This window comes from Camellia sinensis, chromosome 15, assembly GCF_055761805.1.
Source record: "Camellia sinensis isolate YWXY chromosome 15, ASM5576180v1, whole genome shotgun sequence".
Classification (NCBI taxonomy): Eukaryota; Viridiplantae; Streptophyta; class Magnoliopsida; order Ericales; family Theaceae; genus Camellia; species Camellia sinensis.
The window spans coordinates 49,264,437-49,290,358 of NC_138975.1; the positions used below are offsets into that span (position 1 = coordinate 49,264,437).

The window sequence follows — 25,922 nt, forward strand, 5'->3', positions numbered from 1 at the left end:
ACAAATTTTGCCATTTGAAGACCAATGGATACCGGAAAAATCCAATCCATTGTGTGGGAGGGGGTAGCAAAGTTTTTTTCCAGAAATGAGGGTAGAGCATCTCATGGATATGGAGAACGGTTGTTGGAGAGAGAATTTGATTCGACTATTTTTTCCTACAAATTGTATGAGGAATATTTTAACAATTCATGTACCCAGTCATTCTTGTGAAGATAAAATTGTTTGTAAGCCTCTAAAAAATGGGGACTATTCGTTTAAGTCATGATATAAGCAAGCCTTAATGCGTTATTATATCCTTGGCTTCATAGGAATTCATATGACCAGGTCGTGTGGAAAAAAGTTATGGAATTTAAAATTACCACCCAAATGGGCTTTGTTTATATGGAAATGTCTTCATAGAATCTTGCCCGTTCAATGGGATTTGAAGAAGAGAGGAGCCAATGTCAACCCACAATGTCCTTGTCACAACGGTAATGAGACATTAGAACACCTGTTTTTAAACTGCCAATGGGCGGGCACAAAGGGTGTGGACGGGATCAGTGTTGGGGCTTGATTTTAGTGTTGGCTTACTGGTGTCATTTTTTCAATGGTTTAGGGCATGGCTGGAACAAGTAAAGTAGGATGAAATTATCATTCAATCAATAGCAATCCTCTGGGCAATATGGTTACAAAGGAATAGGGTGGTTTTTTACCAAGGTGAACAGAATATAGAAAGAACCATAGAAGAGGCAAAAACACTGTTAACAATGGTTATTAATAATGCAAATAGTGGATCCTCTATACATACTGATATGGCGTTGGACATAAGGGACAAAGCTTCTAATGTGTGTTGTGTAGGACAGACAGGTTCCAAGAGAAAATGTGCGTCAAAACAGATTGTCAAATTCTGGTAAACATGCTCCAACAAACAGGTCTCACTGTTTAATGGCAGATAGCTACACTTGTAAATGATATTGGCCCCGTTTGGTAGAGCTGTGGAAAAGTGATTATAACTTTATAACTTATAGCCTAACAGCTTATAGCTTATAGCTGGAAACATAAGCTGATTTTTGACTTATAAATTAAGCTTCTCCTCCCCCACTCAAAGAATAAGTTGATTTTTGACTTACAAAAAGCCATAAGTTGTATTGTTAAGCTGAACCAAACACATCAAAATAGCTTAAATTAAGCTAAAAGCTTAAATAAGCTGGAAATAAGCCCTACCAAATAGGGTCATTATCTATTATGCTAAAGAAATGCATTACTTTTGTATTAGAAGGTAGAAAGAGATGTAATCAAGCCAGCACATGATCTGGCAACTGGTGTTATTAAGGTTAAGTAATATACTATGGTATTAGTTCTCAAAAAAAAAAAAAAAAAAAAAAAAGAACATAATATTGTGAGTTTCAAATATTTTTTATATAAAATAATTAGATTGAGGAAAATTATATGGATAAGTCTGGCAACCCGGACTTACAATCCCCGAATTTATCCAGAATATTGATGTGTGATAGAGATTGAATTTGTGTAGTATGGGATCTTTGTATAGAATAAATTTGAATCACTAAATAATAATTTTAAGTAATTTCTGAGTGGTTAAATCTGAATTTGTAATATTACTAAAATTATATATATAACAAGTCATACTTGTAAAAAAAACTTTTATAGCATCACAAGATTATAGATTCAACTCTTATGGAAGAAAATTTAATATTTTGTGGTATTTATTTATCTTCTATAATGAGAGTTGTATATAGTTAGGGCTATTTGTTGTTGTGGTGGTTGGACTTGGTGACTTATGAATTGGTCAATTAAGGCCCCGTTTGGGAAGTTGGCTATTTTAGTAGGCTATTTTAGTTTTTGACTATTTTAGTAGGCTAAAATAGTTGTGTTGGGGAAGAGGGTTAGATTTTTTTTGTAGTAGAATGTAATGTTTGTGAGAAAAAAAATAAAATGATTATAGGTTTGATGTGGCATTTGGTCTTATTGACTATTTTATCCTATTTTGTCTTTTAGTGCTATTTTAGCCCAAAAAGCCAAAAAAGCTTCTTCCTAAAGGTTGGCAGAGCTGAGTTGCTACGGGACTGTGGCTTTCTTACTCGATGTATGATATGTTGTGTGCAGAAAAAACAACATATTTTTTGCTAAGTAAATAAAATTCATTAACTAAAAATGGGCAAGAGAAGCCAATACAAATAGGGAGGGAGGTTACACCATAACAACTTCCAAGGACCAGAAAGGACAACTCCTATATATATGCCAAAAATCCCAAGGATTCTTACAAGACAAATTATCTACAAAATCGAAAAGAGTGTCTATGGAAGACAACCCTCCCAAAAGACCAGCAATACAAAATGGACAAGAAAAAAGCTCTTGATTCTATGCACATGCTCCTCAACAGCTTGGAATGATCTCATGTTATGCTTCCTCCAAATAAGCCATAATCAAGCAAAATTTTGGATGTCAAAATTTATGCTTTCAGGTGATAGATTTGTACACAATAGTCATGGTCATTGGTTAACAAAGAATTGCAATTTCCCTTTCTTTTCTGGGTTGGGTTCTACCTTCTTGCCACAACTTCTCTCTGGATATCAAAGCAATGCAAGGTCAATTTGTATTAGCGATTTGGAAGGTAATTAACAGGTTATTTGTTGGAAGGAAGAGGATTAACTCTTGATCTAGTGTCAAATAAAAGAAAGATAACATTCAGAAAGATTTTCTTTAAATCAGAGTTTGCATTTTCCCCAAGTGGTTGTGGATTTTGTAAAACGCAAAAGGGTTTTTGGACTGAGAAGTGATTGAATTCATAGGATAGGTTGTTAGAAAATATGATGAGATGGTAATCCAGCAGTCCTCAAAAGTTGGACGCTTCACACATTTGATGTATGTTTCAATTTGAAATGGCTACCTTCCGCATAAGTTCGTAGGGATTAAGCTAAGATTCATTACAATCTTTATTTGAATCAAATAATCTTCGTTCCAAAATACTATGATGGATTTCCATCTCATAAGTGAATACAATTGCATTCACCCTTGGTGCACATCTGTGAATACAACAGTTTAGAATGGCAAGGGAATCCATGAGAAATAGGAAAATGACTCAACTTCACATAATAAACTTAATATGGCTTTGGATTACTTATTCTTGGATCTATGGCATCATCTCTTTTGTTTGGTTGATGTCCAATGTTTGGCTCCGGGATCTTGTCTAGTAATGATTTCAATGGATTTTTGGGACTTTGGAGGTACGATGAAAGCAAAAGTGATGTGTCATTGTGTTGTCTTCTTAATTTTTGGGTGATTTGGTTGGAAATGAATGCAAGGATCTTCGAGGACAAATTTGACGATACAGCATTTATGTGGGATAGAGTATGTCATTTGGCATTGTTTTGGACTTCTGTTTCGACTCCTTCTAAGGGGATTTCATTTTATTTCTAGAGATTGAAAGCTGATATGTGATGGTTAAATTGTTTCTTAGTTTTGGTGATTGATGGTTTCTCTTCTATTGTAGAAGACATCTTGTCCTCTTTTTGTCCTCTTTCTTTTTTAATCAAATTTCCTTTTGGTGCCGATCAAAAAAGAAAAAAGAAAAAAAGAGAAACAAGAAAGGAAACTTGGAAGAGACAGACTTCAGAACAATAAGGAGGGAATGTGTTTACCTTGACATGCGTGAAATGATTAACTCTATCATTGGGATAAGGAATCGCATCATGAAGCATGCCTAAGTTTCTTAACCTTTGCCATGTTTTTTGTCAAAAAACAACATTACGCAAATTATTTGTTACAAGGGAAAAAATAAATAAAAAATAGGTGATTGAATATTAGACAAGAAGAAATTAATGAATCTTCACTAAGATAATAATGGAAAGTCAAAGGTGCAAAAAAACACTATTGTATCTTGCAAGCACTATTGATTTGATATTTGCTTATTTCCACAAATCCTTAGACCAATTGAAGTGGCAGTCAGTCACCAATCCAACATGGATTTAAAGAGGCATTTTATTTTATTTTAACTTTTTTACATTCGAAATATATGATTAAACACCAATAATGAATTAATGAACTATGGAATCCAAAGATTATAGTATTTCAGATTTTGACTCATGCTACACGAACTGCAACTAGTAAAAGTTTCTTACATCTGGATCAGACTCCTCAGACTCAGAGAACTGCACTGATGTCTTCCCAAAAGCTTCTGAAAATGTAGCTAAAAACTGGGCAGTGACTGACCCAATTGGGAATGAATCTTGACAATAGAACAAATAAGTAAATTGAGAAATATATTTCAAATTTCTGTAGAAGAGTCTAGTATTATACAAGAAAACACTTACCCAAAACAAAATCAGTTTCTAAATATTCTGGCCAATTAAAACGTCATAAAACCTGATACAAACAAAAGAAACAAAAAGAAGATAAGTATCAAACTTAAGGGAACAAAAGGATAAGATGGCTGTTTCGAGGATAGGAACAAAAGGATAAGATGGCTTTTCCCAGTTGCATTTGAGGAAACCTCCAAAAACTACATAGGTGGCCCCAAAACAATACAACATATGATTTATATTTCCAATGCAGCCCTCCCAATCACAAATCTCACCACAGTTGAATGTTATATAATAAAGGAAAAACTATAATCTCACAAACTTCATCACTATTACCTCTTGAAGTTGCCAAAGACCTGTAGACCTCTAAATTCAATTGATGCAACTAACGAACATATTGAAGAAACATGTTCAAATTGTCCTACTCTTGATATATCTGAAAAGGCAGGTCCCTGCACCACGAAAACTTGGCATAAACATACTATCATAGTAACTAAGCAGCACAGTCTGCACTATAGGAAAGGATCCAATATATGACTTAAACATCACACCTTTGACACGTACAGTATCATTTGTACTATGCTGGTGTTTCCTTCTAAAGCAGTCACAAGGACTTCTTTTGGATAAACATATCCAGAATACCAGAATAAGCCACTATCTGATAAAGGAGCAACCCACTTTGCAACATTTCTTGGTAGAAACCCAAGTTGAACGCAATCTAGTGCACGGAGTGAAGCAAACAATTAAAATGCTGAAGTAACAGCACAATAGCCCATAGCTTAGCACACACATATGGAGAAACAGATGAGCTTCCAATAAATGCAAATTTATAGCATCACATTAGCAAGAAATGCAACATGAAAGCACCTTGTAGTGCCACAAATGAGGGCTTATATTCAGGAACCACTTTTGGGATCAAAAGGAAAACCTTAGTCAGGGCAAAGAAGCTAATGGCAAGCACTTAATGGATTTGGAATAGAAATTAATTCGTGTTTACATATTTAACACTAACCATGCTAGTGTTCTACTTAATATCTCTTGTGCTCTTGACAACATTACTTCAGAAATACGAGGGTTTTTATAAAAATGCCCTTCCCCCCCAAAAACAAATAGCCTAATATTGATTTAGAGCTCATACTCTACACTATTAAAGCCCAATTTAAAAGAGAGAGAAAGAGAGAAAGAGAGAGAGAGAGAGAGAGAGGAGCATCTTTTCTCAGATTTTCAATTTTTATCTAGATGCAACAATTTTTGGTGGTACAGCCATAATTTGATTACCATTTACCATAAGGCCATTTAGAATGAGGATGAGTAGCTAAATCATGGACCAGCATAATTTGAAAGGTTATCCTCTCTTAAATTTGCTTTCTATTCTCCACTGGAGATGGAGCTGCATTGGAAACTATGATGGAATGATCATTGTGTTGTGATGTGAATACCTAGTGGCAGTTTAGCTAATAAATAAAAGGTAGAAGAGAAAGAGGTAAACATAGGAGAAGATATCCAAGAGGGAAAGAAAATAGTGAAAATTTCGTATCAATGTAAAATTTAAAAAATAATTACAAATAAGTAGTGAAATTTATAATTATTAATAATTATAACTAATTTTTTTTATAATAAATATGTAATTACTTTCTAAAATTACCACTAATTAGTAATTTTCTCAAAAAAAATACTTTTGACAATGAGGGATGATATTGCCCTTTCACAATTAATGCATTAATTAAGTCCTGGTCCTTATGTATTTTGTTAATAATTAATTCAATACTGAGGTAACAAAATTTTAACTGATTAAAAAGTGGATTAACTCCAGGTCACAGATTGGATTGACCTTCTTTTAAGCTATAAGCAAAACTCTATGGAAATTGTCACAGAACTTGAGAAGTGGCAATCCAAAAAAGAGAGCATTACATCCAATTTATGTTATCTAACTTTATTTCCTGTCTCTCACATTTTCAAAACTGTTTTAATTCACAAGCATGTAATGTTAAAGCATCTTGAGTGCAAGCAATAAGAAATTGATGAATGTGTTGACTCTATAAGACTAGCAAACTAATGCACAAATAATAACACAAATTCCTGTATTTGTAATACGATTGTCCATATGGAAAAGAAAAATATTAAATGAAAAACAAGTACACTCTTTCTTAGAAAAGGAACCAACAAGTACACATTTTCCTGAAAATAGGGGCATTACATAACAATCTAATAGTTGGAACGGAAAAATAAAAAATAAAAATAAAAATAATAATAATTAAGAAGAAGAATCTCCACATAATATGTTTTACTCCAAGACTCAAAAATTGGATTGGTCTTATTCTAAGTTAAAAAGCAGAATTTTATTATAGAGCTTTCCCTCAATCTTTTTTATCCAACTTCAATTCCTCCAAGTTGCATCATCACAACTGTTTTAATTCAAAATCATGGAATGTCAAAAACAGTTCTGAGTGCTTCACTTCCAATTTTAGCAATAAAAGAACTCTATAAGACCAGCAAACTAATGTAAAAAGTTACCTGTAAAAGTTTAAAGTTGAAGCTGAGAGGGTTACACATTTACTTCAGCATCATGGTAAAAGATCATCAACATCTTAGACATTCCTGAATGATCTTTGATTGCCACATCCTAGACATTTTGGACATCCAAGACTGATAGTTAATTAAACGCCATGCAAGAAGACCAAACCATGTATTCATTGTCATTGATTAGAAAGAAAATGAATGAGAGTTGGAAAACATGATGTACAATGACCTTAAAATAGTATGCTACAACTTAGGAAAATTGGCTTCTAAATTAGTGAAATATGAACTAATAAAAAAAATTAATTTATAAATAAAATATAAAAGACTAATGGAAAGGATAAAACTAAAAAATGTAAGAAATCCAGCACTGATATAACTCAACAGAACACAAGCTTGGTCAAATGCACAAACACAGCACCAAGTAAAATGCACTCAATAGCAAATTTATGCAAACTTGTACTTTTTACCAAAAAAATAAAAAGGTAGAGAAGGTTTTGGTTGTCACGAATAGTCCTTTAAACAAGTTTCTAACAGGGAAGAATTCAACTTGCAGGCATAACAAGAATTGTGCAAACCATTAACCATTAGAAGTACTGAACTTTAAACACAAATAACAAACATATTCATCAAAATAAAGAATTATAAATTCTTGAATTACGCAAGTTCCTTTTAGGAAAAAAAAAATTGTTTAGGATAATTACGGTTGCGTTTGGTTCTCTTTGGGAATTATGATTCCAATAAAAAAATTTCAAAACTCATAACCAAACACACAACTTAAAACTCTTTTCAAAACTCTATTTTTACAATGGAAATCTAAAGTCCTACTCAACCCCCAATACAATCACAAACCAATGAAAAGAATAGTCCTTTGGTATACCAACCCTTAATCCCCCAAAGAATGGCACCTCTAAAATCTACAATCCTAAAACCAAGTGTATGTACATCAATCCCCTCTAATCTAATCTAAAGATATAGAATACAACATTCTCTCCAGATTTTACATTTCTCTAGAGGAAGTACATACATGGACATTTCAAGCCATCTATTACTTTCCTCTCAACAAGCAATTTAATCAGAAGCTCACATGAATCAACTTTGGCTCCATAGTATATCAGCATAAGCTTTCTCATCTTCCCGCTCCTTCGTGACATAATCAGTTGCCTTCAATACTTCCTCTTCTTCATCTGGGATCTCTTCTTCTTCCATCAATTCTCCAGATGCAACTGCTTCCAGATATATATCTCTCTCCCATTCAGCCAATGCTTCTCTCATAGCCTGTTTTGTTGCTGGTGTGTCACTGGGACTATATTTCGGAGCAGGCACAACAAATGGCAATATGATATCATCCAAACTCCTACTCTTATGGTTGGAACTACCATTTGCATCTGATGGTGCAACGATGAAAACGATACCAAGCTCGTAGTTACAGACGTTAAGTCTTGAACCCAATACAGAATTTGTCTTCACAGCTCCAACAGCCTTTGTCCTGAGTGAATTAGATATTGGGCATCCCCAAGCAGCAGCACTGAAGTTATGGGACCCAGAATACACCCATCTGAAGGACGAAGCATCCTTCTTAGACTGGAAGCGTCTTCTAGCTACCTGCTTTTACCATACATTCTCTCCTCTATTAACTTAAAACCAGCAATTTTCGAAAAGATAAATTGAAATAGAAATGACAACTAAGGAGATGTTTTAAAGCATGGGAGTACATAATGTGGCTTAAATTGTAACTTCACATAATACCGAGACATAGCAACACAAAAAATGTTGATTTTAGGGAAGAACATTCTTCCCATACATCTATTATATAAAATTATTGTAAGACTACTCCAATACATCATATGGTGTGCAAATCTTTGAGATCACAATCATTCATGCATACATGAAAACCCAAGCATGATCTTGAGCACAAATTGAAAATCTCTTCTATATTCAATTCAATGTTGACACTTGGAAAATAACAAAAAAAAAAGGAGAATAAAAGTGACAGATGGTATGGAAGCAGCATCATGGAGAAATTAGAGCAAGGAAGCAGCACCACAGATTGGAACTTCCAATGCAAGAAGAGGAAGGAACATATATATACACACAGCTAGCACCTCTTGAAATTGTCCAGGTAAATAAAATAAGCCTTAAGATTCCTCAAAAGTTGAGTCACGTTCCTAATCTCCTTAATTGTAGCCACATCAAGAATTTTAAAAGTAAAGCCAATTAAAGATTGATAGAATTGAGTTGCTCCCGGACTGTGGCTTAAATATGATGTTGTATGCAGAATATATATATATATATATATATATATATATTTGGCTAAAGTAACTAAAATTCATTGACAAAAAATGAAAGGGAAAACCCAATACAAAAAGGGAAGGAGGTTACACCATAATAACTTCCAATGACCAGAAGGGACAACTCATATATATTCTTACAAGACAGAATTTACAAAGTCAAAAAGAGTGTCTATGGAAGGCAAAACCCTCCCAAAAGACCAGCAATATAAAACGGACAAGAAAAAACCCTTGATTCTATGCACAGGTTCCGTAACACCTTTGAATATTCTCCGATTACACTCCAAATAAGTAAGCTATATCAAGCAAAATTTTGAATGTAAAGGCCTTGTCAGATCAATTCAAAAAATTTCGATGTCAACATTATGCTTTCAGGTGATAGCTTTGTAGCAGAACAGTCATGGTCATTGGTTAACAAAGAATTGTAATTTCCTTTCTTTTGTGGGTTGGGTTCTGCCTTCTTGCCACAGCAACTACTCTCTGGAAGTTAATTTCAATCAAGGTTCGGAAAAGCAGTTGCGGTCGCCGTAACGGTGGCGGTGGTGCGGTTGCGGTAACGGTTGCGGTTGCGGTTGCGGTTGCGGTTGCAGGGTGTAAAGGCCGTAGCGTAACGGTTGTAGTAACCGAAACCGTGAATTTTTTTATTTTTCGCACAATTTGAAAAAAACTTACCAATACGCATATTTTTTTTCCATAGTCATGTTTATTAGTTTTAAAATAAATATTGATCAATTTTTGTAAATTTTTAAGTATGATCCAATATATTTCATATTTTTAAATCACTATAAACTGAGTTTTTTATATTTTATTTTAATAATTAATGACTTTATATTATACCAAAAATCAATTACTAACTATTATATATAAGATAAACAATGACAAAAGTAAGAAAATAAATAAGAACCTAAATTTATATATATACATATTTTAACCAAGCCAAATAGATAATGACCACATTTATTATTATTATTATTATTATTTTCAAATAATATATAGACAGACGCACACAAACAAAATGGTTAAGTGACAGCAGCTGAATAGAATAGCATAGGTCTTATAGCTTTAATAAATCAATAACATATTATTCATCTTCCCTCTTCTCTCTCTCTATCTTTTGCTCGTCCATCTTCTCTCTTTCTCTTCCCTCTTCTCTCTATCCCTCTTCCCCCCATTTTCAACTTTTTTTGTGTGTTTTTTCGAAAGAAACAGTTCGGAACCGTTACGCAACGATGCGTAACAGGCCATTACGACTGTTACGGCACCATTACGACCGCTATGGCAGCCGCTACGGTCGACACACCTGTGAATCTCAATCACACAGCAAAAGCGGCCGTAACGGGTGGCGGTAACCACCAAAACCGTTACGTAACGGTTGCAGCCGCTTTTTAAAACCTTGATTTCAATGCAAGATCAATTCGTATTAGCAATTTGGAAGGTGATTAACAGGCTATTTGTCGGAAGGCAAAGAACTCTTGATGCAATGTCAAATAAAAGAAAAAAAACACTCAGAAAGACTCTCTTTAAAACAGAGTTTGCATTTTACCCAAGTGATTGTGGATTTTGTAAAACAAAGAAGGGTTTCTGGACGAGGGTCAGGATGATTTAGTAATGAGAGAAGTGATTGAATTCATAGGATGTTAAAAAATATCATAAGATTGTAATCCAGCAGAATCCCCAGAAGTTGGACGCTCCACACATGTGATGTATGTTTCAATGTGAAATGGCTACCCAACACATAAGTTCATAGGAATTGAGTTGAGATCCATTATGGTTGTTATTTGAATCAAATAATCGCCGCTCTAGAACAGAATGTTAGATTTCCATCTCATAAGGTAAATTTTCCACTTGGCCTCTTTTTTTTTAAAGGTGACAAGGGTACATGACATCCTGGTACCGAGATCTCTACAGTAATGTGAATAAGACTGCATTCACCCTTGGTGTACATCTGTGAATACAACCGTTTAGAATGGCAGGGGAATCCATAAGAAATAGAAGAATGCACTCAACTTCACGAAATAAACTTAATATGGCTTTGGATCACTTATTCTTGCATTGCCATGTGGCTTTGATCTATAACATCATCTCTTTCGTTTGGTTGATGTCCAATGGGTGGCTCTGGGAACTTGTCTAGTAATGATTTCAATGGATTTTCTGGAATTTGGAGGTATGATGAAAGCAAAAGTGATGTGGCATTCTGTTTTGGGGGTTTTGGTTGGAAATGAATGCAAGGATCTTTGAATAAAAATTTGATGATACGGCATCCATGCAGGAAGAGTTGGTTTTTTGGCATCATTTTGGACTTCCATTTCGACTCCTTTTAAGGGGATTCTGTTTTTTAATAATTTTATTTATAGAGATTGAAAAGTGCTATATAATGATTAAATTGTTTCTTAGTTTTGGTGATTGATGTTTTCTCTCCTATTGTAGAGGACATCTTGTCCTCTTTTTGTACTCTTTTTTTATAAAATTTCCTTTTGTTGCCGATCAGGAAAAAAAAAAGAGAGAAAGAAATCTTGGAAGAGACAGACTTCAGAACAATAGGGTGGGAATGTGTTTACCTTGACATGCATGGGATGATTAACTCTGTTGTTGGGATAAGGAATCGCATCATGAAGCATGCCTACGTTTCTTAACCTTTGCCATGTTTTCTAAAAAAAAAAAAAAAAAAAAAAAAAAAAAAAACAGTATTCAGTAAATTGCGTGTTAAAAGGAAAAAAAAAAAAAGGCAATTGATTATTAAACAAGAAGAAATGAGCTAGTCTTCACTAAGATAATGGAGAAGTCACAGCTGCCAAAAAAAGAAACTGTTGTATCTTCAACTTTTTTTTTTTTTTTTTTTGATGCCATAGTTGTAAACCATATTGGTACTAACATTCAAGGGTTTAACTGGAAAAGAAAACAGATTTTCTGTTTCACTTGAAACCACTACTGATTTGATATTTGCTTATTTCCACAAACCCTTATCCATACCAATTGAAGTGGCAGGCAGTCACCAATCCCACATGGATTTAAAGATGCATTTTTTTTTTTTTTTTGTATTCAGAATATATGATTTAACCAGGCTAGACATGAGATATTCCTCATAAACCTCAGTAGGGCTATGTGGGACTTAGTTGCACACTATAACTTTATCCCATACAATAATGAAATATAAATAATCAGGAATATTTTATTAATAAAACAAACAAACGAACAAACAAGGCAAAATGACACATGGAATCCAGTTAAAAACCATTAAACTATCTTCCAGGTAATCAAAAGGTCAAAGGTCAGGATACCTGCGAGAAACACAGAAGGTATTTTGAAGCTAAGATTCCACAACTTGCCTTTTTCACTCTTTCAATTGTGGGAAAAATGATTCTAATGGATGGGTTTCTTATCTCTTGACTTGCACTCCAGCAGCCCCACTGTAAACAACTAACAATGAATGAACTACTGATTCCAAAGATTAAAGAATTTCAGATTTTAATTCATGCTACACGAATAGTAAAAGTTTCTTACATCTGGATCAGACTCCTCAGACTCAGAGAACCGCACTGATGTCTTTCCAGATGCTGCTGAAAATGCACCTAAAAACTGTGCAGTGACTGACCCAATTGAGGATGAACCTTGACAAGAGAACAGATAAGTAAACTGAGATACATATATTTCAAATTTCTGGAGAAGAGTCTAGCATTATACAAGAAAACACTCACCGAAAACAAAATTAGTTTCCAAATATTCAGGCCATTTGTAATGACTTAAAACCTGATACAAACAAAAGAAACAAAAAGAAGATAAATGTCAAACTTAAGGGAACAGAAGAATAAGATGGCTGTTTTGCAGACAGGAACAAATACATACTAATCCGATTGAATTTTTTAGAGAACTGATAACTTCAACCATGGTTGTTATAATCGAACGATTCACGATTCGATTCATACGATTCGATACGAGTTTCAACAAAAATTATTCGAATCGTGCTTTTAAATTGGAAATTGAGTGAATTGTAAGATTCCATTTATGATTCAACGCAATTCACTACGATTCACATGATTCACTGTGATTCAATACTACTATTTTTGTTTACATAATGTATGAAACATCATTGTGTTCACCAAACTATGAAGATATATAAAAAAGATTAATTAATTATATTGATATAAGTGATTTTATATGTATATACATATATATAATTTAGTCCTATTCATAATTTACTTTATTTTAAACATTGTATGTATTTATATTATGTATATAAATACATAGAATTATATGTTATATTAAATAAAATGAATCCTACGATTCAAGATTCACTATTTTAGCAAAACGATTCACGATTTGACAAAAATGGCTTCAACAAGATTCGGATTGAACTTTTTTCTTTGATCCATAATCCGAATATTTAGTACTCTCATTTTTTTATCCCCTTTTAAGTTTAATAATATACAACTTCCAAGTAGTCACCAATTTAAGGTGCTTTTGCTTGATCAAGTAGTTTCATAGCTCATTTTGTCATTACTTATTGCTGGAAATTGTGTTCATGTATATAATATGATAGTGGTGTTGGTGGTAGATAGTGGCATGTATAGAATATGATAGTGGTGTTGGTGGTAGATAGTGGTATGTATAGAATATGATAGTGGTGTTGGTGGTAGATAGTGGTATGTATAGAATATGATAGTGGTGTTGGTGGTAGATAGTGGCATGTATATAATATGATAGTGGTAGATAGTGATAATATATAATATGTAAGTGGCATATAATGGGTTATGATGATGTTTGTAATATCTCCTATATAAGGAGTGTCATTTGGTCTTGTAAGATAAGAAGTTTTGAATATAACAGAAATATATTCCTTCTTCCTCATATTTTCGGAGTTCTTCTTCTTCATATTTTCTAAGTTGGTGTCAGAGCAACAAAAAACACAGCAGCCCTAAAACCGTCATAGCCATGTCGGAAGTCACGTCCGAAACCACTTCAACCCCTGCCGCTGCCATTCCAGTGAAAACGTCCAACTCTCACTCTGTCCAAATCACCACCATCCACCTAAATGGTGATAATTTTCTCCGCTGGTCACAATCTGTCCGGATGTATATCCGTGGGCAAGGAAAGATCGGTTACATCACTGGTGACAAGAAGGCTCCTGCTGTTAATGATCCGCTGTTCGACAGTTGGGACGCTGAAAACTCCATGGTTATGACATGGTTGGTCAATTCCATGGAGGAGGATATAAGCTCTAATTACATGTGCTATACTACTGCACAAGAATTGTGGGATAATGTTAGTCAGATGTATTCTGACCTAGGAAATCAATCTCAAGTTTTCGAATTAACTTTGAAGTTGGGAGAGATTCGTCAAGGAGATGATTCCGTCACCAAATATTTCAATTCGTTGAAAAGGTTGTGGCAGGATCTTGACATCTTCAACACATACGAATGGAAATCGGTTGACGACTGCAACCACCACAAGAAAACTGTAGAAGACAGCCGTATTTACAAGTTTCTTGCCGGCCTCAACATTGAGTTCGATGAAGTGCGAGGAAGAATTATTGGCAGACCTCCTCTCCCATCCATTGGCGAAGTATTTGCCGAAGTCAGAAGGGAAGAGAGCCGAAAGAGCGTCATGCTTAAGAAAAAAGGTAATGGTGAATCAATTGAAATTTCTGCTTTAATTAGCGATGCTGCGGCCAACAAGGCTGCAAATTACCAGCGCAGGTTTGATGATAAGCCACGGGTCTGGTGTGATTTTTGCAACAAGCCTCGCCATACGCGCGAAACGTGTTGGAAGATCCATGGCAAACCTGTCAACTGGAAAAGCAGCAAACAAGGAGAGAAGAATCGTGGCTTTCCTACCGCTAATGAAGCCGATTCAGGTCCCTTCAACAAAGAGCAGATTGATCAACTCTTAAAGCTGATAAAATCCAACTCCTCAACCGGTACTCCTAGTGTTTTGTTGGCACAAACAGGTAGAAATCCTAAAGCCTTCTCTTGCCTAAACTTCTCTCCGTGGATCATAGATTCCGGTGCCTCCGATCACATGACTAGTTTTTCCCATTTATTTAGTACCTATTTCCCTTGTTCTGGTCATGACAAAATCAGAATAGCCGATGGTAGTTTTTCACCTATTGCAGGAAAAGGATTTATTAAACTAACTGAGAAAATTAATCTCAATGCTGTTCTTCACGTCCCCAACTTAGCCTGTAACATTTTGTCTGTCAGTAAACTATCTAAGGATTCTAATTGTCGTGTTACATTTTTTGAATCCCATTGTGAATTTCAGGACCAGAACTCGGGGATGATGATTGGGCGTGCTAGGATGCTTGAAGGTCTTTATTACTTTGATGAAGTACCTGTTAGTAATAAAAAAGCTCAGAGCTTTAATAGTACTAGTTCAAACTCTGTTCGAGAAAAAATAATGCTATGGCACTATAGGCTAGGACATCCTAGTTTTCTTTATCTGAAACATTTATTTCCAGAATTATTTAAAGGGATTGATTGTTCTTCTTTTCATTGTGAAAGTTGCATTTTTGCAAAATTTCATCGCTCTACTTATTTGCCAAAACCTTACCAGGCTTCAAAACCTTTTTATTTGATTCATAGTGATGTTTGGGGCCCTTCTAAAATCACTACTCTTTCTGGTAAAAGATGGTTTGTTACATTTATTGATGACCATACCCGCTTATGTTGGATTTATTTGATGAATAAAAAATCTGACGTGAAAAATTTATTCACAAATTTTTACAATATGATTGAAAACCAATTTCAAACCAAAATTGGTATTTTACATTCTGATAATGGAACAGAATATTTCAATGAGCAGTTAGGTGAGTTTTTGGAAAAAAAGGGGATTTTTCATCAATCTACATGTCGGGATACCCCTCAACAAAATGGCATTGCAGAACGAAAAAATAAACATCTACTTGAAGTAGCACGTACTATAATGTTTTACATGCATGTTCCTAAATATTTATGGGGTGAAGCAATTTTAACAGCCTCTTATTTGATAAACAGGATGCCTACAAAGGTGTTAACATACAAAACACCTTTTGATTGTCTCAAAACTTTTTTTCCTGACACGAGGTTGTTTTCTGATTTACCCGCCAAAGTTTTTGGATGTACTGCCTATGTTCATGTTCCCAGTCAATTTCGTTCAAAACTTGACCCCCGTGCTATAAAATGTGTTTTTTTGGGTTATTCCTCAAACAAAAAGGGGTATAAGTGCTTCGATCCTCAAAACAAGAAATTTCATGTGAGTATGGATGTGTCATTTGTGGAAACAAAATCCTATTTCCCCAACACTTCTCTTCAGGGGGAGACAAGTGGAGTAGAAGACCGTTTTTGGGATATTTCTATCCCGCTCCCCAATGTCATTTATCCTACACAAAAACCACATCTGTCTGATAATGATCACTTAGGAGAACCAAGTTCTATGGTGCCTAGTCAAGAAGATTCTTGTTTAGGGGGAGAAGTACTACAAAATGATCTAAATCCTGAGCTTCAGGTTTATACTAGGAAGCGATTTCATCTGAGGAATAATGACCCGAATGTCCATCCTAATGACCCGAATGTCCACCCGAGTTCTGGCATCAAAATTTTAGGTAATCCTATTCCTTCTATTTCCGACCTTGATGTACCTATAGCAATTAGGAAAGGTGTCCGAAATTGCATTAAACATCCTATTGCAAATTACCTCTCCTATCAAAGACTGTCTAAAAATCATAGAGCTTTCGCATCTAGGATTTCACACTTGTTTGTTCCAAGGAATATACAGGAAGCATTGGATGATCCGAATTGGAAATTAGCAGTCATGGAGGAGATGAATGCTTTAAGGAGAAGTGGTACATGGGAGATAGTTGATCTACCCAAAGACAAGAAAACAGTTGGGTGTAAATGGGTGTTTACGATAAAATGTAACGCAGATGGAAGCGTTGAGAGATACAAGGCGAGACTGGTGGCTAAAGGTTTCACTCAAACTTATGGGATCGACTATTAGGAGACGTTTGCTCCTGTTGCTAAAATAAATTCCATCAGAGTACTGTTATCTCTTGCAGTAAATTCAGATTGGCCTCTACATCAACTTGACATTAAAAATGCATTTCTCAATGGTGATCTTGAAGAGGAGGTGTTCATGAGCCTACTGCCAGGATTTGAGCAGACTTGGAAGTGACAGAGTATGCAGATTGAACAAGTCATTACACGGACTCAAACAATCACCAAGAGCGTGGTTTGAACGCTTTGGGAAGGCAGTTATCAGTTGTGGCTTCTCGCAGAGTCAAGCAGATCACACAATATTTTATAAACATTCAAAAAACAGTAAAATTGCAATTTTGATTGTTTATGTTGATGACATCATTTTAACTGGTAATGATGAAGCAGAGTTAGCAGCCCTCAAAGAGAAACTCGCAAAAGAATTTCACATTAAGGATCTGGAAGCCCTCAAGTATTTCCTCGGAATGGAATTTGCAAGATCCAAGGAAGGTATATTCGTTAATCAGAGAAAATATGTTCTTGATCTCCTTGGAGAAACAGGTATGCTTGGTTGTAAGATGGCGGAGACTCCGATCGAGCCTAACTTGAAGTTACAAGCTGCTAAGGCTGAAGAAGTCAAAAAGAGAGAACACTATCAGCGACTTGTAGGGAAATTGATTTACTTGTCTCATACGCGGCCTGATATTGCCTTTGCAGTCAGCATGGTAAGTCAGTTCATGCACTCACCAGGGGCAGAGCACTTTGAGGCCGTTTATAAGATCTTAAGATATTTGAAAGGAACTCCAGGGAGAGGCCTACTGTTCAAGAAACATGGACATCTTCAAGTTGAAGTATACACAGATGCAGACTGGGCAGGAAGTGTTACAGACAGGAGATCAACATCCGGATACTGCTCCTTTGTAGGTGGGAACCTAGTTACATGGCGGAGTAAAAAACAGAATGTGGTAGCTAGAAGTAGTGCAGAAGCAGAGTTCAGAGCTGTTGCCCATGGAATCTGTGAAGTAATGTGGATTAAAAGAATTCTTGAAGAATTAAAGCTTTCTCACCCGACACCTATGAAGGTCTATTGTGACAACAAAACAGCTATATCTATAGCTCATAATCCAGTTCTACATGATCGCACAAAACATATAGAAGTGGATAAACATTTCATCAAGGAGAAAATCAATGCTGGCATAATCTGTATGACCTACCTTCCAACAGGTGAACAATTAGCTGATGTGCTAACGAAGGGACTACACAAGAAGCAATTTGATAAGCTGACTAGCAAGCTGGCTATGGAAGATATCTTTAAACCAGCTTGAGGTGGAGTGCTGGAAATTGTGTTCATGTATATAATATGATAGTGGTGTTGGTGGTAGATAGTGGCATGTATAGAATATGATAGTGGTGTTGGTGGTAGATAGTGGTATGTATAGAATATGATAGTGGTGTTGGTGGTAGATAGTGGCATGTATAGAATATGATAGTGGTGTTGGTGGTAGATAGTGGCATGTATATAATATGATAGTGGTAGATAGTGGTAATATATAATATGTAAGTGGCATATAATGGGTTATGATGATGTTTGTAATATCTCCTATATAAGGAGTGTCATTTGGTCTTGTAAGATAAGAAGTTTTGAATATAACAGAAATATATTCCTTCTTTCTCATATTTTCGGAGTTCTTCTTCTTCATATTTTCTAAGTCTTACCATGAAGAAGAAGCGCATAAAAATCTGATAGAAACTTTAATGTTAAAAATAAAACAAATCTTAACATTGTTAAGTGAAGTCCCCTATCGCTTGGGTACTAAAGTAATGTTAAGTATATAAGCACAAGGGCACCGCCACCTCAATAGCTAGCTTTTAGGGTTGAGTTTCACACAAGACCGAGTAATAAATACCCTTTTGCTAAACAGGAAAAAAAAACATAAATAAATAAGAGAAGTTTTTTGTGCTCAGACAAAACCTAGACTCAAATCTTTTGTACCATATTTTACAAACCCATATTTTATTAACAATTTTCAAAATATAAAATGAGTTATGCATTCATAAACATGTAAATATATGCAAAACCAAAACTTCCAACAACAAAGTGATGAATTAACACTTGACTAACACATAAAAAGTGTGCATGCATGCAAAATAGGTTACTCATTAGAACCATAAGAAACTGTATACCAAGAGATGCAGGAGCATGGAGGGCCATGGTCCCCTCGGATGTAAACGTTCCACCTTTTCCCCGTTGCATTTGAGGGCACCTCCAAAAATTACATGGATGGCCCCAAAAGAACACAGCATGTGATTTAGTTTTCCAATGCAACCCTCCCAATCACAAATCTCACCGCAGTTAAAGGTTCACATACTAAAGGAAAAACTATAATCTCACAAACTTCAGCACTATTACCTCTTGAAGTCGCCAGAGGCCTGTAGACCTTTGAATTTATGTAACTAACAAGCATATTGTGGAAACATGTTTAGATTGCACTACTTTTGATATGTCTGAAAAGGCGGGTCCCTGAACAAAATAACACCACAAAAACTTGGCATAAACATACTATCATAGTAAATAAGCTGCAAAGTCTGCACTATAGGAAATGATCCAGTATATGACTTAAACATCACCTGTGACACATACAGTATCATTTGTACTAAACCGGTGCTTCCTTCTAAAGCAGTCACAAGGACTTCTTTTGGGTAAACATATCTAGAAAACCTGAATAAGCCACTATTTGATAAAGGAGCAACCCACTTTGCAACATTTCTTGGTAGAAACCCAAGTTGAATGCAATCTAGTGAAAGGAGTGAAGCAAACAATTAAAATGCAGTAGTAACAGCACAATAGCCCAAACACACATGGAGAAAAAGATCAGCTTCCAATAAATGCAGATTTAAAGCATCACATTTGCAAGAAATGCAACATGGAAGCACCTTATAGTGCCACAAATGAGGATTTATATTCAGGAACCACTTTTGGGATTGAAGGGAAAACCTCAGTCAGGGCAAGAGAAGCTAACGGCAAGCACTTCATGGATTTGGAATAGAAAATGAATTCATGTCTACATATTTAACACTACTATGCTAGTGTTTTGCTTAATATGTCTGGTGCTCTTGACAAAATTACTTCAAAAATACAAAAATCCACTTCCCCCAAAAAAACAAAATGCCTAATACTGATTAAGAGCTCATATTGTACACTACTAAAGCCCAATTTGAGAGAGAGAGAGAGAGAGAGCATCTTTTCTCAAGTTTTCAATTTTTATCTAGATGCAATAATTGTTGGTGGTAGAAGCATAAATTGATTACCATTTACCACAAGGCCATTTAGAATGAAGATGTGTAGCTAAATGCATGGATAAACACTTTTTACTGGTGTAGGGCCTGTGTGGTGCTTGCCTTGGATGTTCACCAAGCAAGCCTGCCAAAGATTATCTTGCAGAGCGTGCACACACACCCATGGTGCACAAATGAGCAACAAATAAAGGCACAAGCTAATGTTCAATGTAAAGGCACAACAAAGCAACAAGAGGCGCACTCGAAGGCAATAAAAGCACTATGATTAAGGGAGCAAACTGCAAAATATCCAGACTACAATTCAATAGGGCGGCAAAGAAAGCGACTTGCACTAGGGTGGTCTTGGATTCACCTTGCTGGCTTCCTTACCCTCCCCTATGTAAGCTTTCTAAGCATTTAAACATCAACCCATTTGAGCAGTCATAATAGGTCTATTGTCTAAAACATAATTATAAGGAACTTACTCAAACTAGTAAGGGTACATTTAGATATGACCCTAAACTAATTTTCCTAGCCTTTTGGAAAAATTAAAACATATCTCCTCAATGAGGCTTTGACACACAAAACTCAGACTCATCACCCCATGTGGGAAAATCGACACATGAACCCGCTACAACTATTTATCAAATATTTGGATTCCCTACTATATTACATTGTTAGATCAACTAACTCTAAAAGTTCAATCTTTTATATATCCATATCATATGTTATATATCATAAGTTTTATGATAAGGCTTTGCAAGCAGTTTTTGAATGATGAGTAGTCTTTTCTAGTAGTTATATATCCATATCATAAGTCTTTGCAAGTAGTTTTTGAACGACAAGTTTTAGACATCCATAAACCCCAAATCTAAGGATCCAAGAGTTTTGACCCTACAAATCTCAAGTGATTGAGAAAATCTGCATTACTTGAGCAAATCTTCAACATAAATTTATATAAATTGTCAAATCGGGATTCAAATCGTGAATCAAAATGGCCTCGTACCGAATCGTGAATTGAATCATGAATCGTAAAGACTCGGTCACTTATTCTAAATTACTTAGAAAAATATATCTACATATCTAAATGTTAAACATATCTTATGAATATGAAACATTAAGACTTAAATCAATGAAATTGTTGTTCTGAATGATGATCACGTAATTTAATAAGTAAGAAGTTAACAAAGGTACTTATGTCAGATCACCATCTTACCTTTTCCCTTTTTTAATATTTTTTATCAACCATTCTTAATAAAGAAAAAAAAAAAAAAAAAACTCTTAATTTTCAAAGTAACAATAATTTGACCATATTGAAATTTGGACAGTAAACATACATACTTTTCCAAATAACAATTACCAAATAATAAGAAAGAATTATTTAGACTATTTTATTTTAAAGCCTAAAACATTTTAAAATGTATAACTGACCTCACCCGTAAAATATTCAACTATATTTAATTTAATAAAATAGCAATAGATAATTCATAATGCAAGTTACTTTAATTTTAAACATTTTTAGAATATATATTATGATTTTTTAAAGGAAAAAAAATGAGAAGAAAGGTTAAAAACATGTTGGGTCTAACTGAATCTGATTAGATCCTACTAAAAACTCCATGATCACTAAAATAATAACAAATCATGTAAATATATTGGTTATTTTGATATCAAACACTATTAGAAATTGTATTATGCCATTTTCACTAAAAAGATGGAGAAAAAAAGAGTCAAAAATATGTTGGACACGATAATTTCAAAAATTGCATGAATCGTAAAAAATAAATCGAATCGTGAATCGATTGTGAATTGTGTGATTCACTAGAGATTCACTTTCAAAATAAATTCACCTATAGACTCGTATCGATGTTGCAAAAATTGCGAATCGAATCGGGAATCGAATAGCAAATTGTAAGATTCTGATAACAAAAATAAACATGATAATGGCTCAAAAGTACTTTGACAGCATAAAATTGTCATTAACTGTCCTAATTTTTTTTAATATGGTTCAATGATCAATTCCCCTATTTCTCTAACTTGTACAACTCCCCTTGTGCATATGTAAATGGTGCTATACCATTACAGTATTGATTCCTAACCACAAACCAATTGTTTAGACTAGATGGTTGAGTTGAATAATTCTTGCACAAACCACATGCTTCCAGTTAGTGTATAATTTGTGGTCTTTCAGTATAGCCAGCACCTATTACTTGCATTGAATGCTCTAATATGTTATGGCACATTTCAACATATCATTTATCAAACACGGTAAATATACAACAGATGCAATCATCACTGCATGTGTTTTACTATAAATATATTATACATCACGGAATTTGCCCTCACAAAAGGATTTAAAGCATGCATGTATCAAGCCTTACTCCCAATAACTTGGTTCAGTTTTATAAATGAAAATGTTCACAAATATCTACAGTATAAATGAAATTTAAAAGATAAAAACACACACATACACACACACAAAATATAGGCTGAGTAAGTGTTAAGCAGAGTGTCTTGTACCTCCCTCAGAGAACTCTTCTGGATTAGGAACAAGAATGCTCACAGCATTTGCATCAGCCGGTATATTTGTGTTTCTTCCTAAAACAATCTCCAGCATCCCATTTGCATCTTCATAACACTATCCAAGGAAAGAAGCAAGTTTCTTTAGTTGTGACCCATTTGTATCTACTGAAGTGCGAAAAAGATGGCCTAAACCAACTACAGATGTTTCAATAGAACCTAGGACCATTACACCATATGACTGTGATGCACATTGCTCACCTTGCCATCAAAGTAAAAGATGTAATTCTATAAATCACTTTGTCAATCACAACATTCTCAACAAAGAAAACCCCATAATGATCTACACCTCCATATTATTGTTTTGTATTGAAGATTAAATTTAATAGAAAAAAGAGGATGTACAAACAGGGAAGGAAGAACATGCATTCCCCATGGCCAAAACAGTAGGGCTGAGCATAAAAATAAAAAAAAAAATAAAAAAACCGCAAACTGGTCCAATCCAGACCAAACTGCACTATTTGGTTTGGTTTTCTCAATGCATGGTTCAATCCTGATTTTTAAAATAGGTGAATCATATCGTACTTCACAGTTCGGTCCGTGGTTTTATATTTAAGGTTCCGGTTTGGAACCAAACCAAACCGTTTAAAAATATTCATACATATAATTTGTTATTTATGGTATACACTCAGGTATTTTATTAGTATCCTATATATATTCATAAGTTGTTAACCCCTTACTTACAAGTGTGTTCTTATATAATAGTATAACTAGCTCTAAACAATCATTTAAACAATTTTGTTTGTAAAATGATGATATATTGCTTGATCTTTGAACAAGTTATGATTATGTTGTGAATAATAACAAAGTTGATGAAAACCGTGGTTCCAAACCGAGCCAAACCACATTTTCATGGTTTAGGATGGTTTGGTTCCAAGATTTTCATGGTTCGGTTTGGTTCCAAATTTTATGGAACCATAGGTTTTGGTCTTGGTATACTTCAAAACCGAACGAAACTGAACCATGCTCGCCCCTACAAAACAGACAATAAAGAAATGGCTAGTAAAAGCCAACCAAATGATTAAACTTTGTTTAATGGCCACTAAAGGAGGGTATAAATGGCCACTGAACTTTGTGTGGGTAAAGAGAGGTTAAAGGCGATCGGTCGTGGACCTCTAGGAAGATGGCGGCACTTCATTGGCCTGAGATCACCAGAGGCAGAAAAGAAGAAAACCAAGGCAAGCTTAGAGAGGAAAAAGGTAGAAGTGAGAGACCTTGAATAATTTGTATATATTGTTGTATGATTCTTGTTGTTCTTGTTATGATTGTGGCTGCACTTATGATGCCATTACATAGACTCCAAAAGTATTGGAGCCCAAGCAACCTCAAGAGAGGTGGCAAGTTCTCTTTGACTCGACAAGAGGGTGATATCAGCCCTACTAGCTGTGTCCTATGATTCAGGTCCTTAGAAAAGTTGCATCATAGGAGCTGCAGGTGCAGGTATAATATCTTAAGAGGCGTATCATATATGCAACAAGTGTAAGTGTAAGGTCAACATTCCCTTTCTCTAAGCCAAGTCAAGGTGGAACTGTCACTGTAGGGAGACAATTACACGACCTTGACGATCCTAAAGTCTTAGCCAACAATCCAAAATCCTTCAATGATCCCAAATCGGAGTGCCTAGGTCCTAATCCCAACCTAGGCAACCAAGGGGTTGAATGCATGGGTGAGCCAAGGACTCATCCTAGGCAACTAAGTGAACATAGGTGACCCAAGGGTCCAACTATGTTCCTATGGAGCTGGGGTGAGTGGGCAAAAAATATATTTCTTATGAGTCGTGAAAAACCATAGAGAGCTCTAGGTGAGCCAGCTCTATTAAAGTGAGCCATGGTCCTGTTTTCATACTTGGTGTGCATGCCCCCCGCTTAGGCTAGGCATACAATCCTAACTCATTGTGGTGCCTCAGGGGTCTGCCACGTGGATGTGCGATGATGATGACGTGATGCCCATAGGGCTCGCCACGTGCCAAGCACGATATAGATACCCACACTTTGTTTCAAGGGTAAAACTCTCCAAACTTTAGCAAGCTTCCCAGGTTTCCAAATCAGAATCCTCATTATCCAAAACATGCCGCCATTAAAAGGCTGAGAAAATCAGGCTCAAGTCTGCATATATTGAAGTAAAACACGGACATTTACTAATGCTGATGCACAAATAGAATGGTGACGGATCCATTATTTAGATAATAGAATAAGAAGTAACAATGACCTTTTAATACTGTCTTGACTACTACAAATCAGCTTTTCAATTCAAGCTAGAAGCACACACACAAAAGCAGATAAATGAAGTACTCACAGGTAAGAAGTACATGGGTTCCAAGATAGAAGGTGCCTTGCGAGAATGAATTCCAGGTACAGAAGCAACAAGGTGGCCAACTGCCCCCTTAAAGTCATATTTAGTCATTTCTAGGATCCAGTGGGACTGACTAGGTACATCAGCAACAAGAGATGCCATAAATCCACCGAGCTGAGCAGCAAAATCAGATTTTGAATATTAATTTATGTCCCCGTTGGATAATTGAGTAAAAAGAGACAAATAATCAGGTCTGCTTGTACAAGGAAAATCCTGCCACCAAATGGTATTGGTCACACTATTCCACTGCAGAATACAAAAGACCAGATGAGAAACACACTACACAAGATGATCACACTAATTATGCACGCTAACATAAGTTACAATTAATAGTATTAATTAACAAAAATGCTATCCATTTTAGCAAGGTCTTTCGTAGAAATGAAGACCAAAATAATACCATGCAAATTGCAATTAGTAATGTGCTCAACAACTAAACTCAACCTAACAAACCTTGGTCCCAATTACTTGGGTTGGCTATACTGATCCATTTCCTCCAATTGATTCTATTGGAAGTCATGCCTTTAAAGTAATCATGTCCTTTTTGTAATCCAAAACACTGTACATGATTAGAATGACAGAGATAGAAATCTGGAACACTGTGTCCTTTTTTGAGGATTTTTACCCCCTAAATACTGAGTACAAAACAGAGCAAATTCAAA

At 35.2% G+C, this 25,922-nt stretch overlaps 1 protein-coding gene across 3 annotated transcripts in view; it reads right to left on the reverse strand.

Annotated features, from left to right (window-relative positions):
• Positions 1-2,209: 2,209 nt before the first annotated feature.
• The window catches only part of LOC114299455 (putative disease resistance RPP13-like protein 1), a 224,943-nt gene continuing 201,230 nt past the window's right edge, over positions 2,210-25,922 (reverse strand). The window contains exons 4-11 of one of the 3 annotated variants that reach the window (XM_082909513.1): positions 12,608-12,714; positions 12,385-12,523; positions 6,813-6,921; positions 4,850-5,016; positions 4,635-4,750; positions 4,311-4,362; positions 4,119-4,225; positions 2,210-2,563 (exon numbers count right to left, since the gene is read on the reverse strand). The gene's annotated coding sequence lies outside the window, so the exon portion shown is untranslated. Of the gene's footprint in view, positions 2,564-3,960; positions 4,226-4,310; positions 4,363-4,634; positions 4,751-4,849; positions 5,017-6,812; positions 6,922-11,664; positions 11,755-12,384; positions 12,524-12,607; positions 12,715-25,922 lie in introns of those variants that run through there. The other 2 variants (XM_082909514.1, XM_082909515.1) reach the window with 2 other exon arrangements.